This window comes from Camelus bactrianus, chromosome X (genome assembly GCF_048773025.1).
Source record: "Camelus bactrianus isolate YW-2024 breed Bactrian camel chromosome X, ASM4877302v1, whole genome shotgun sequence".
NCBI lineage: Eukaryota > Metazoa > Chordata > Mammalia > Artiodactyla > Camelidae > Camelus > Camelus bactrianus.
In genome coordinates, this window is record NC_133575.1 from 94,819,976 (window position 1) to 94,833,034 (window position 13,059).

Sequence of the window (13,059 nt, forward strand, 5' to 3'; positions counted from 1 at the left end):
GCTTTGCTCCAAAATCCTAAGGGCTGGTGCTTTACTTCACCTATGGAAGCCTGCTAGAGGTTCCAAATAGCATCCCTACCTGCCACTAATACTTCAGGTACCATTGGATTGGCTGGATCATATGGCCCCAGTAGCAGATCAACTTGCATGGCAACCTGGGCCTATTGCAGAACCTTCTCTTGCTCTGGGCCCCACTCAAAAACAGCAGCTTTTCAGGTCATGTGGTAAATGGTCCAGAGTAACACACCCAATAAGGAATGTATTGTGTACAAAATCCAAAGCAGCCCACTAGGTATTGTGCCTCCTTTTTGGCTGTAGGGAGGGCCAGATACAATGGCTTTCCTTCACCTTAGAAAGGATATGTCAACATGCCCTGCTCCATTGGACCCCTAAAAATTTCACTGAGGTAGAAAGCCTCTGAACTTTTATTGGATTTACTTTCTACCCTCTGACACTCAAATATCTTACCAATAAGTCTAGAGTAGGTGTTACTTCTCATTCACTAGGCCTAATCAGCATAATGTCACCAATGGTATAGACCAATATGATAGCTTTTGGAAGGAAAAGGTGATCAAGATCCCTGCAAACTAAATTATGACAAAGGGCTAGGGAGTTGATATACCCTCGAGGTAGGATAGTCACGGTGTACTGCTGGCCTTTCCAGCTGAAAGTAAACTGCTTCTGGTGAGTCTTACTGATAGGGATGGAGAAAAAGGCATTTACCAGATCAATAGCTATATAACAGGTACCGGGGAATGTGTTAATTTGCTCAAGGAGTGAAACCATATCTGGTACAGAAGCTGAAATTGGATCCACCATCTGGTTAAGCTTATGATAATCCACTATCTTTCCCCAAGATCAAGCTGTCTTCTGCACAGAACAAATCAGTGAGTTGAATGGCAATGTGATGGGAACCACCAACTTCAAGTCCTCAGTGGTGGCACTAATCTCTCAGATCCCTCCATGAAAGCTTTCTATTTACTGTTTTCCTTGATAGAGGCGGTTCTAGTGCCATCCACCTGGCTTTTACTACCATAATAGCCCTCACTCCACAGTTCAAGGAACCAATATGGGGATTCTGTCAGCTGCTAAGTGCATCTGTTCCAATTTTGTATTCCACAACTGGGGAAATAAATAGCGCCGCTGGTGTAGTGGTACCATACAAGATTCCCACAACTGGGGAAATAAACCACAAGATGGGTTCAGAGACCCACTGGGCCCACTGTAAAATGGACCTGAGTTAAAACTCTATTGATCACCTGACCTCCATAAGCCCCTACTGTGGTGGAGCACAGTGACATTTTATGTCTTCAGGAATTAGTGTCAGTTCAGAGTCAGTGTTCAGTAGTTCCTGAAAGGTCTGATTATTTCCTTTTCCTCAGTTCACAGTTACCCTGCTAAAAGGCCATAGATTTCTTTGAGGAAGAGATTAACAGTATAATTTTTTGGTAGTATATCAGGGTCCTTCTTCAACAGGACCCAGCCTCCCACTCATTCATGGGGTATTCTGGACCTATAAACTTTCTCAAGTCTAAGAATTGACTGAGGGGCTGTGACTTCTTTGCTGATACAGATCAAATAAGAATTTACGAGGCTTTCCATTTCTTTCACTTCTAGGAAGAGCACAATCAATTAGCCGACTTCATATGTCTGTATGAGTCTGACTATTCTGATTGCTGCTCTGACTCTGCTGTACATTATGGTAACCATGCCCTCCTTGCCTGTGGCCGCTGAGTGCCACCACTTTACCCCTGCCAATTGGGATCCAGTTACTCCCATTGCATTTAGGTTTCCCAATTCAGTGGCTGCACTTCCCACTCTAAGTTTTGGCCTTTAGAGAAGAGCAAGGACAGAGCTCTTCAAGGATGCTCAGGCTCCCATCATAAATTTATTTCTCACAATATGGGTGAACGGTATGTCTTCTGGACCCTCCCAGTGTGATGAGTAGATCTTAAATAATTAATCCATTCTAACATTCCAGTCTACCTAAGCCTCTGAATCCCATTCTCTACATTAAACAAGGCAGGTCCAGCATTTCCATTTCACTCACTGTGGGCCACCTCTTCATTCATGTTTTAGCCAACCAACCAACCAAACTTTTAGAGCACTTTCTAACTTCCCAATCTGCAATATTAAGTGCAAGTTTTCTGCATAGTGAATTCATGTGAATAAATTCACCCTGATTCACTTTATGTTCCTTCCACCATTATCTCACACCCTCTGTATCCATTCCTACACATTTCCCTGGATTTCTGCTTGTATAAATCAGAAAACTCAAGTAGTTCTTTTGGAATGTACTATACTTCCTCATGGGCGACACTTTGTACTTGATTTTTAGGGATCTTCTAAGACTTGAGTTATAGGTCTAGAAGCAAAGGATGGCGGGGGTGGGTTCTGAGGAGAATCAGCATTATTTTAATGGCAACTGCCTCGGGGGACGCCATTACACTTTCTTCAGGCAATGCAGGGTTAACTCCCTCAGACATGGGTGGAAAGGCCAATAAGACTGAGAATAGAGAGGCTGATACCACTGTGGGTGGAGAGGCTGCTTCTGCTGTGGGTTGGGAGGCCACTTCCACTGGGAGTGGAGAGATCTCTTTCACTGGCAAAGAAGACTCAGGATTTAGGGGCTCAGGGTACCCAGTTTCATCGGGGACTTCCCACATGTCCCATCCCAATTTACAGGATCCCATTCTTTCTTAGTCATTGTCCTCACTTTAACAGTAGACACCCTAAGAGGCTGAGAATTCAACCTGAGTTGTAATTCAGCCAGTTTCCTTGTGAGATTCTGCATTTGATTTTCAGTTTCTGGTGAAGTTTCATTACTTTGGATTCTTCATGTACTGTATCACATTGTAAAATTCTCAGTGTCGTCCAAAGTGTCTGAATTTCTATGGTTACTGGATTGAAGAATGATTCAAAGTAGAGTAATATGTTCTGCCTCTGGTACTCAGGAAGGGTCACAGACCTGTGAACAGTTTCCTGTCCATTATCATGAACCTCACATTTCTTTCTAAATATCATAAATGATTTTTTAAAAAAGAGAATAGCTCCAAATAGCCTATGAAGATGGCTAATTCTAACTAAATTTTCAGTCAATTTTTTGGTTTCCTGTGAGGCTCTGCTTTTATATCTGAGCACATGGCTGACTGCCCTGAATGGGTATTGGCAATGTTATTATTGTAGTTGTTGTTAATATTATTATATCATTAAAGTACTTTCTTTATATGGTAAGTTGGCTAACAGTACTTGAGTGGTGCTTAAATATAGAGATTATCTTTATTTTTTTAGAGGCACAGCTTAATTTGTTACATAATCACTACCCAGATTTTTAGAAAGTAGAACATTATCAGCACTGCAGATGCCCTCCTGATGCCCTTCCAGATCATGACCCCCACCTTTGTCATAAATCGAGTGAAAGATTGTCTTTCTTGACTTTCTAAATTTCTATCCATTCATTTATACATTTGTGCCATCTTTGATAGAGAAGAATGCTTGAATTTTGTCTTGGCTAAAAGGATAAGATTTTAACAGACAAGGAGAAAAAGTTCTGAACTAGCAAGGAAAACAAAAAGATATTCAAAACATCCAAATCCATCAATGACCTCCAAACAGGTATAAATGGGAAAATAACCCCCCAATGTCTTTTATAGCTGTTAGTTAGAGCTAATATAAATGAGTTCAGTATTCCTTCAGATTACACCAGCTAATTGTATTTTAACCACTCAAAAAAAAAAAAAAAAGCTCTTCTGAAACTGACTGAAGTGTTTCCCACATTCAATCTTGGTCATAAAAATCTAAATGTATTTATTCTTTTAATTATTAAAATCCGATGGAAACAGCTACCTAAAAGAATAACACTTTAGATTTTTGTTTGTGTCATTTCACATGAAAGAGTGCTGCTGTGGTTCTATGGATACACACTCACACACACACACAAACCCTGTTGTATCCACCTTGAACAAAATACTCAAAATGAAGAGAACTCAGAAGTCTGTAGAACTGAGAAAGAGTTAGTTATTTTTTTCCACATCTAAATAAGCCCAGATGGCCGTGAACTCTTAGGTATTTTTTTAGAATGTACTTTTCGGCAACCCATGGTGTGTCTCTTCAAGGTCATCAAAATTGAAAGAGGCCTTGTCGGGGGGAAGAGTTCAGAATGTATGGCCTGGCCTTTCTGGAAAGGCTGAAGTGGAGTTTGTCTTCTGAGAAGTATACGCTCATGGATTTCATCAGCAGAGGACTCACCAGTGTGAACTGCCACCATAAGCAATTTAGCACAGATTTGAGACTGTTAACTTAGGTTCAACTGCTAAGTGACTTAAAAGGGCTTAAGACTCACCACTTCTTCCCCTCCTCAGAGCCTCAGGCTTGCGTGTTCCTCACGCCCAGCTTGTGAAGTGCCCAAAGTGGAGACCATGGACCTGCTGCTGGTACTCAATCCCCATCACTGGAAAAAATGACATATTTTTAAAATTTTCTATTCCTGAATGCAGCAAAATTTTTCTTAAAGCACCAAATAGTAAATATTTTAGGATAAATATTTTATTTTGTGGGCTATAAGACCACTGTCACAAGTACTCAACTTTACTATTGTTGCACTAAAATAGCCATAGACAATATGGAAGCCAATGAGTGTGATTTGTTCTAATAAAATGTTATTTGCAAAAGCAGACAGCTGGCCAGATTTGGTTCACATGGAGTAGTTTGAAGACCTCTTGGCTATTCTGTACAGTTAGTGATCTTGGCATAATGCCGCCCTTATTTTTTTAAATATAATTCATTGCTCATGGTTTTCAATCTCTCTCTCTCCCCTCATACACTTTCTCCCCCTCCTCTCCCTCTCCTCCTCTGTCTTTCTCTGTCTCACTCTCTTCTTCCTTCTCTCCTCACCTCCTACCTGCCCTGCTCTCAGCTCTGATGCCTAATCTTCCTCCTGTTCCAGGACATGCTATTTATTCATTTACACTAGCTCATTTTCTGCCAAAGATTCTGTCTCCCACCGTTTCCTTTCCCTTTTCACCCTGCATTCTTCATCAAGCATAGTTCAGTAAGTTAGTCATTGAATCAGAGAGCAGTCATCTCACACTAGCTCACAGCTAAGTGTCTCACAATCAGAAGCCTCATTCTCTTCAGATGATGCAGAGACCCTGGCTCTTTGACTCCCAGTGATATAGTGTATGGAAGAAGTCAGGGGCAGTACTGAGGGCTGGGATGGGGGCAAGGAAGCTTAGTTTCTAGAGGGATGCACTGTCCTACTTATATACCTTAGTTTGAGGGTCTTATCATTTTCTAAAGGGTCAGAATGAGATTTATTTGACATTAAAGTGGTGTGGCTAGTCACTGTGTAGCATGGTATGTTGACCACTTCAATGCCAGGTACAGACTGTTACCCTAGTCTGCTCATTTATTATCACCAGCTGTAAAAAGAGAAAAAAGGGGGTGGGTGGGCTGGACAGATGCCCTCCTTCATCATGAATCTTAAAAATTTTTTCCTCCCACAAGTTAATTAAAATGTGCTTTTATAAGGACTTTGAGTCACTAGCAACCTAGCAGAAAGCAGAGCTCTAAGAAAATAAGACTGAGGACAGAAAAAAAAATATGGCAGAAGGAAAATCCAGAGTGTAAAGCAATGTCTAGGATGACCTGGTAAAGATGTGGGAGGCTTCAGGCAGTCAACGTTCAAAATGAGGACTCGGAGTGCCTAGAGGAATAGAATAAGTCAATAGATAATTCTGTCACAAAATTGCCTGGGGTAGGTTACACAGTGATGCTTTAAATATGAGAAATAAGGAAAGAGAGTCGGTATGTGTAACTTCAGTTTGAAAACTGATAATCATGATTGGCTCATCTCTAGCCTAGTTGTAGCTAGAATATCTGTTGAATGGTCCAAGGACAGCTGCAAATCCTCCTATAAAAGAGTCCTGTTATGTGCTAGACCCTATGCCACGTCTCAAGGCACACAGATAAAAACAACTTTCTCTCCATAAGTTCTCGGTGTTTACCTATTTTTCTTCCAACAGATTATTAAAACAATGTGATAAATGCTACAATGTGAATAAGTACAATATGCTACATGAGCACATAGGAGGGTCCCCTAACTCTCATTTATAGTCAAATAATGCTTCCTGGAATTAGTTACACTTGGCATGAGATTTGAACAAAATATATTTCAGATTGAGGAAGTAGCAAATTGAAAGGTCTAAAGTTGAGAGAAGCATGGCACATTCTTGGAATTGTAAGAAGTTCGGTTTAGCTGGAGAAAGACAGTTTTGGCTGCAGACAGCATTGAGGCATGAGGGTTCTGAAGTAGCTGTGTGAGCAGGGGAAGCCAGGAATGTCAGCAGTTTGTAGTGAACATTTTGACCAATTTGCCCCCCAAACTGCCATCCCAGAAACCTCAAGAAATCCTCCATGGGATGGACTACATAGCCAAGTGGAAGTAATGAGTCAGTCTAATTTGGGCATAAATGCCAAGGTGACTTCATTTGCACCATTATGCTTATGAGGCCTGGGGACATTCAGTTTACATAAGATTGATTCCCAGCCAGGGCATTAGGGAATTTGTGGGTTACAAAAAATCCCTCACTATATTGAGGGTTAAAAATATAATTAACCACTGAGGAAGAGAGACACCAAGATTGTGTTTGGCTACCAGTTAAGGGAGGAGATCGATCAAGCCCTTCAGCAAGGACAGTCCAGCTGAAGGCCTTTGCACAGAATTCGTATTGATACACACAATGTTCGGGCCTTAGGGGCTCCTGGAGCTCACGACTGATAGCTGATAGCAGCTTCCTCTTCTAGCTTATGTCCATCTACATGCAGAACAAACTGTTGTCCATAATTTCAGACATTCTGATCATTATAGAATTTGGCCTGTCATATTACAATTTTCAAAGAATGCAGTATGCTTAATATTGAAACTAGATAAATTTCTTGGTCTTTTTACCTAGCTCCATTTTTTTTCATGCAGTTACCCCAGTATGAGTTCTTCAGAACACTTGTTTGGTTTGAATCAGCTTGAGAGACATATAGTTAAGCAACAGGTTTTGTCATTGTTGTTGTTTGCTCGTTTCTTATTGTAGAACTTCTCAGGGACTTAAATATGCCAATATGAATTCTGGATCTACAAAAGAGGTGTATATTATACAACATCTGTTCCCCATAGTACCCTGAAACTTCTGTAAGAGCAGAGATTATGTCTGCTGTTCATTGCTGCATCCCCCTGTCCAATGCCTTCCCTGGCACCCATGAGGCTATTTAAATATTTGTAAAATGAATAACCATTTTAAGGGCTCATGTCCCATGGAAGACACTTATCAAATATATTAAGCAAATCTTTCTGTCCAATGCCAGCTAGCTAATTATATCATGTTTATGTTTTGTATCTAATCTGCAAAGCAGCACTGCCATTTGGCAAAATGTATATTGGTAGCTTAACACTGATGCCAGAAAATATCAAGATGTAACAATAAGCATTGAGACAACAGGAAAATTTCAGAGACACGTTAGTAGATGAGAATTCTATGTAAGTGGACTACTTCAGCTAAACATTGACTCTGTAATTTTTATTCTGCTTCTAAAACATTTTTCAGTTGTCATGTGGGCATAGCGATGTAGTCAAAAATGCTGTATGATGATTAAAACATTGTATCCAAAAATTTCCTTGGATATTGAGAAAGTAAGTTTGTTTGGTTGTTTTAGATTTCAGTAGCTTCTCAGACAAAAATAAATAAGATCTCCTGGGAATCAAGATGTTTTATAAATGAATTGTATATGCATTCTGGATATCCATGCATTCTGGATGACAGATGCTGAGTTCAGAAACCTTTTGTCACTTTTTATTGGGAGCACCATCTTGCAAGGCACAATATGCTAATATGTCCTACTATGATTAGAAGAATCACTGCCAGTTACTGATGTGAACAGACAGCAACTGCTAATCCCAAAGCCCAGTTGTTTAGATCATGAAATGAAAACCCCTTAATTAAACCCCATAGCCAATTTATAATCACCCGTGCACAGGGCATTCCTAAAAATTTTTGTTATAAGCATGCACTAAATCTTTGGCATCTGGCCTTCTGTGACTATCCAGTTTACGAACTCTACCACCATGAGTGAAATGAGTGTACCCTATTCTTTTTGGCAGACTAGGGGAAGCAGGTAGAGGAAGTAATTCTTTTTTTTTTTTTTTTTTCCTGCAGCTGTTAATCTTGAGCAGGTCTTAGCACCATAAAAGTGGTCTGTATGTTCTGCTGGGGAAGTTAATGAATTAATTTCTTTCTTTTCCTTCTCTGTAAGTATTCAAAGATTCAAATATTTTTATTTGTTTGTTTGCTTGTTTCTTTAAGTGATGCAGGCTAAGAAAGAGAGTAAAATAATAGCAGTAAGAATTGAAAAGATGAGGTTGACATTTGTGCTGAGCTAGGCTATTGTAGCTGAATGTGACCAGAAAGATCTCCTAGTCCGTAAAGGATACATGGGCTTCAACTGGGGTGTCAACTCTGATTGCCTGTGGCTACCTGAAAAGCTGTGTTGAGCGAGATCCTGGCGTGATCTTGAAGCAAGTGAGAAAGATTGCCTTGATTGATTAAAGTGCCTATTGTGGCGAGATGGTGTAATCTAATGATTCCAAATCTATAATCTTCTGGTTATTGCAAGGACTTCATATAGGTTGAGGGTGTATACGCACTGAACCACACATAAGTGTGAAACTGTTGTCAGAATTATGGAGCAATTTATGTCTGCAAAACAACATCAGCCTACTGATTAAGCAAGTCTTGTCTCTTTTCCACTGCTAGACTTACTGCAGGTAAATGTTCTGTGACAAGAGCAGTATGTTTATATGCATGTGGCTAATAAATTATGAGCTACAACTGTGTCTTTAATATGTCTGGATATGTGGTGTTTGACTCCCATTGGCCACAGGCTATGCTAAGCAATCTTCAAGAGGCCTCCTTGTATAGACATTTTCAAACTTTCTAACTTATCTATTTGAGTAGTTTTGTGGAACCCTGGGATTCTGTGAACATATTTCAAGGGCCACCTCAGGGGCTGACAGGTATGGTTCCAGGCTCCTCACCCATGCCTGTGTACCTGTTTTGAAACTTAAAAGATAAAGAAATGAAAAGTTTCCAAGCACATTGTTGTTGTTCTTTTAGCAACAGAAAAATATTTTTAAAAATATTTAAACCACTGATTTATACTCTAGTTTGTTTTCTTATTATGTTTTGCGAATTATGCCCCAGAACAGACCTTGAGATTTCTTAAACCTTTTATGAGATTAATATTTTAAATGTTAATCTCTAAGAAAACATTGAGTTACCAACTCCAAAACAGTGTATCAAAACAGACTTCCATTTGGATAATCTAATTCTTATTTTACTTTTTCCCCTGAATCTCTCCTTCCAAAATTGAGGATGAGCTACCCAATTGAGAGGGAAGAAAATGGTCTTACTAATGAACTTTACTATTTCCTCAAATATAATATTGCAGGTGTTTTTTTGGTTTTCTTTTTGGGATTTTTTTGTTTGTTTGCTTCTTTTTTACATTTCACTAGCCCTGCTCTATTTACAGCAAACAGTGGTTTGCAAGAGCTCTCTTGTATGGCTTGGGAGAACATATTATTGAATCTTCAATAATGTTACAAGCCTTATATAAAATGCAGTCATTATTTTAAAATATAAATTATGTAAATTTACAATTAAATCAATTATATTAAAAAAAAGAAAATAAATACTCAAAACTCTTAACTTTATAATTATTCTGCAGTACTTTTTACTGTTACCTGTGCTATCGAGGTCATGTGTGTCTCTTGCATCTGTGCGGTGGAGATACTGTATATGGGTGTGCTGCCGTGCATCTCTGCCCAACTCCCCATCAGGTTGTTCGGGGACATCATCACTGATACTTGAAAGCAGAAATCAGCAAATGCTGCACATTGCAATTTTTCTCTTCCTCGATTTGAAAGGATGTTTCTATTTTCCCTTTATTGAGACTTATCTGCTTTTTCCCCCATTTCCACAATATATTTTTCCCCTTTGATCAGACAAATGTTTCTGTGCTAACAAGTAAAGGAAAAAGAAGCCTTCATGTGTTATTTCTCCTTGAATAGTTTTTGCCTAGTAAAAACCACTGTTAAGGGAATGTCTCTCTCCTCATCTAATGGGTATTTTTCACAGGGATGATTGGTTGCACTGACGCCTCTAGAGTTCTATGGCTCAGTCTGTGAAATGAATGACACAAAGAAATGGTTCATGTCATAGTGCTAACTAACTGAACTAACCAGATTTTCACCTTAAAGATAAAATCGTGCAGTGGTTAACCAGTTCACTCTTGGTATTTAACCCTGTTGATCCGTTTAGACATTCATCCTAGGGTAACTAATCTCTGGTTGGTAAAAATTTATCTTGTTATCAAGACAGCTTCATAAAAATGTCTACTTGTTAACAGAATAGTTTGAGGCAACCAGACTTTCTAAGAAGACCTAGGGTAACGTAATCCTTAGTACTTCTCTAGTACTATACTAGATGACAGCTGCTTCTAGAAGATATAAGGTAAGAAATCAAGGTGGATGGTGCTTTTTAGGCATGGACACCTGGCAATTCCCAGATCAAGGCTGAGTGTAGTAGTCAGAGTTGTTGAAAGAAGCAATACTAAGAGAACATGTAGTACAATGATTGTTCCAATATCACCAGGTTAATCATAGTCCATGAGTGTTATCTAAGATCTCCTTCAGATCTCCATACAACAAAAATAAGCACAGCAAAGTATGTTGTGCCCTAGTAGAACATTATTAATTTCTCCCTGATAGCTTACTAGCTTGGTAGGTACTTATTAAGCTATCATTTTAAAGTAGGTGGCATTGCCATACACATTCAATGGAAATACCATCATTGTATCTTTAGAAAATCAAGCTTCTTTTTTTTCCTGTTGGTAATCAATATTTCCCTATCCTTATGAGTCTATGTTTGGAGGGGATAGAGTGTTCATAATTGTTGCCATGATAACTTGCCAAATAAGCTTTCATAACTCAGTGGAAACATTAATAAATCATGATATAAAAAGAATAATACTGATAAAATAAAGCCAAAACAGATGGTTAGATGCTAGTGAGTTCTTAGCTACCCAACAGTAACATGAAAATATTTGACTGTAAAAACTCCAACTTCAATCTGGAAATCGGATGCACATGTTCCTAACTGTCCAAATAAGAAAGGCCTCCAGAGTGCTATGAACTCATTACTTTGGTAAGTGGCTAATCACTCAGTTGTTAACTTCCTTCAGTTTCTTTTCTTTTGAGAGGATCATCAGTACTTGTTTTTTCATTGTTTTGGAGAATGAGTTTCCTAATTTTATACTAAATGAGAAATGCAGATCTGCAAAGACACCAATGAGCAGCTGATTTCCCAAGTTTCATTCAAATTTAAGTTGGAGATATTGTCTCCTCACCTTTCTGTTACAAATATATCCATATCTGTCCTTAAAAGTTATTTTAAACATATTCTAGGACCCTCCTCCTTGACTTGGTCAAAATTAGCGTTCTATGGCCACATTTTACAGAGTTGACCAAGATGATGCACAAAGCAGAAAATTAATTAGTTAAATTAGTAAGTATCATAAAATCAATGGGAAGAGGTTGTGCAACTTCTCAACCCTTTAAGATGGAAGAAGAAAATCACACTGTAATATTAAAAAGCCTTACTTCAAGTAGCTTATTACCTCACATAGAGTCCAGAGGAAACTACCAATATAAATATACCTTGTGTGTATATGATCAACTGATATTTGACAAGAAAACCAAGAATACTCTATTGGGAAAGGATAGTCTCTTCAATAAATAGTGTCGGGAAAACTAGATAACCACATGCAGGAGAATGAAACTGGACCCCTATCTTATACCACTCACAAAAACTAACTTGAAATGGATTAAAGACTTAATACAACCTTATTTGTCATTATTCTGCTTAGATTTATTTCTAGATGTTTAACATTTCTGAAATAGTACAGTGTATCTCTGTGTGGGCTATTATTATGTTTTTTTGACCTGAAGGATATTTAGAATGTTCTTTAGAGCATTCAAGTCTTTCTTCATTTGTGGAAAATTCTAGCTATCTCATTATTTTCCTAAAATATTATGTTACTCCACATCCTCTAGTTGCTCCATCTGGCACTTTGATTAGAAGGATATTTAAATTGATAGATATGTTTTATAGTCCCCTTAATTTGTCTTTGATATGGCATCTCTGTATCCCTTTATACTCTTTTCTGATAAAAGTCTGTAAGTTAGCCCTCCAGTTCACTAATTCACTCTTTTTCTTCACTTTTTGTGCTATTTTTTGTAATATCCATTCAACCAATATTCAATAACTATGTGTTGAATTCATATGATGTTAAATTATGTTAAATGTGCCTGTTACACATTAATGTGTACTAGAAGAAAAACAAAAGGATACTTATCGAGAATGGAGAATGAGGGAGGTACTATTTCAGATAAAGTGGTCAGAAAGGCCTCTTAGAGGAAGTAACAATTCAGTAGAGGCTTGAATCAAGTGTGAGTGTGGATGCTGCCTTTCCCTGAGGAAAGATTAGGTGCAAATGTACTGAGGGGAAATGTGTAACAACAAGGAAGTCATTGTGACTGAAACCTATTGAGGAAAAAGAGAATGAAAAGAGTTAGGGTTAGAGAGGTGAAATAGGCAGATTATACAGAGAACTAAAGGTCATCAAGAGAACTATTTATTTTATCCATGTTCAAAGTCAATGTAGTGCTTTAAACAGGGGAGAGGCATAATCTAATTTATATTATAAAAGGATTTCTCATTCTTTTTTAATAATGGGTTTTAGGTACAGGGACAAGAATGGAGCAAGGAAACCAATGAGGAGACTACTGCATTAATTCCAGCAAGAGATGATGTTGGTTTGATATAATGGACTGAATGTTTGTGTCCTTCCAAAATTCATATGGTGAAACCTTACCTCCCAATATGATGGTATTAGGAGATGGGGCCTTAGGGAGGTACTTAGGATTAGATTAGGCCATGAGGGTGGACCCTTCAT

The 13,059-nt window shown here is 38.4% G+C and overlaps 1 long non-coding RNA gene across 12 annotated transcripts in view; it reads left to right on the plus strand.

The window, feature by feature from the left end:
• LOC123619413 (uncharacterized) overlaps positions 1–13,059 on the plus strand; it is an 874,904-nt gene that overhangs the window by 793,125 nt on the left and 68,720 nt on the right. Inside the window, exon 10 of one of the 12 annotated variants that reach the window (XR_012504653.1) lies at positions 8,205–8,296. The exons of the other annotated variants lie outside the window; for them this stretch is intronic. This is a non-coding gene — a long non-coding RNA (uncharacterized LOC123619413). The remainder of the gene's footprint in view (positions 1–8,204; positions 8,297–13,059) is intronic. 12 annotated transcript variants of the gene reach the window in all.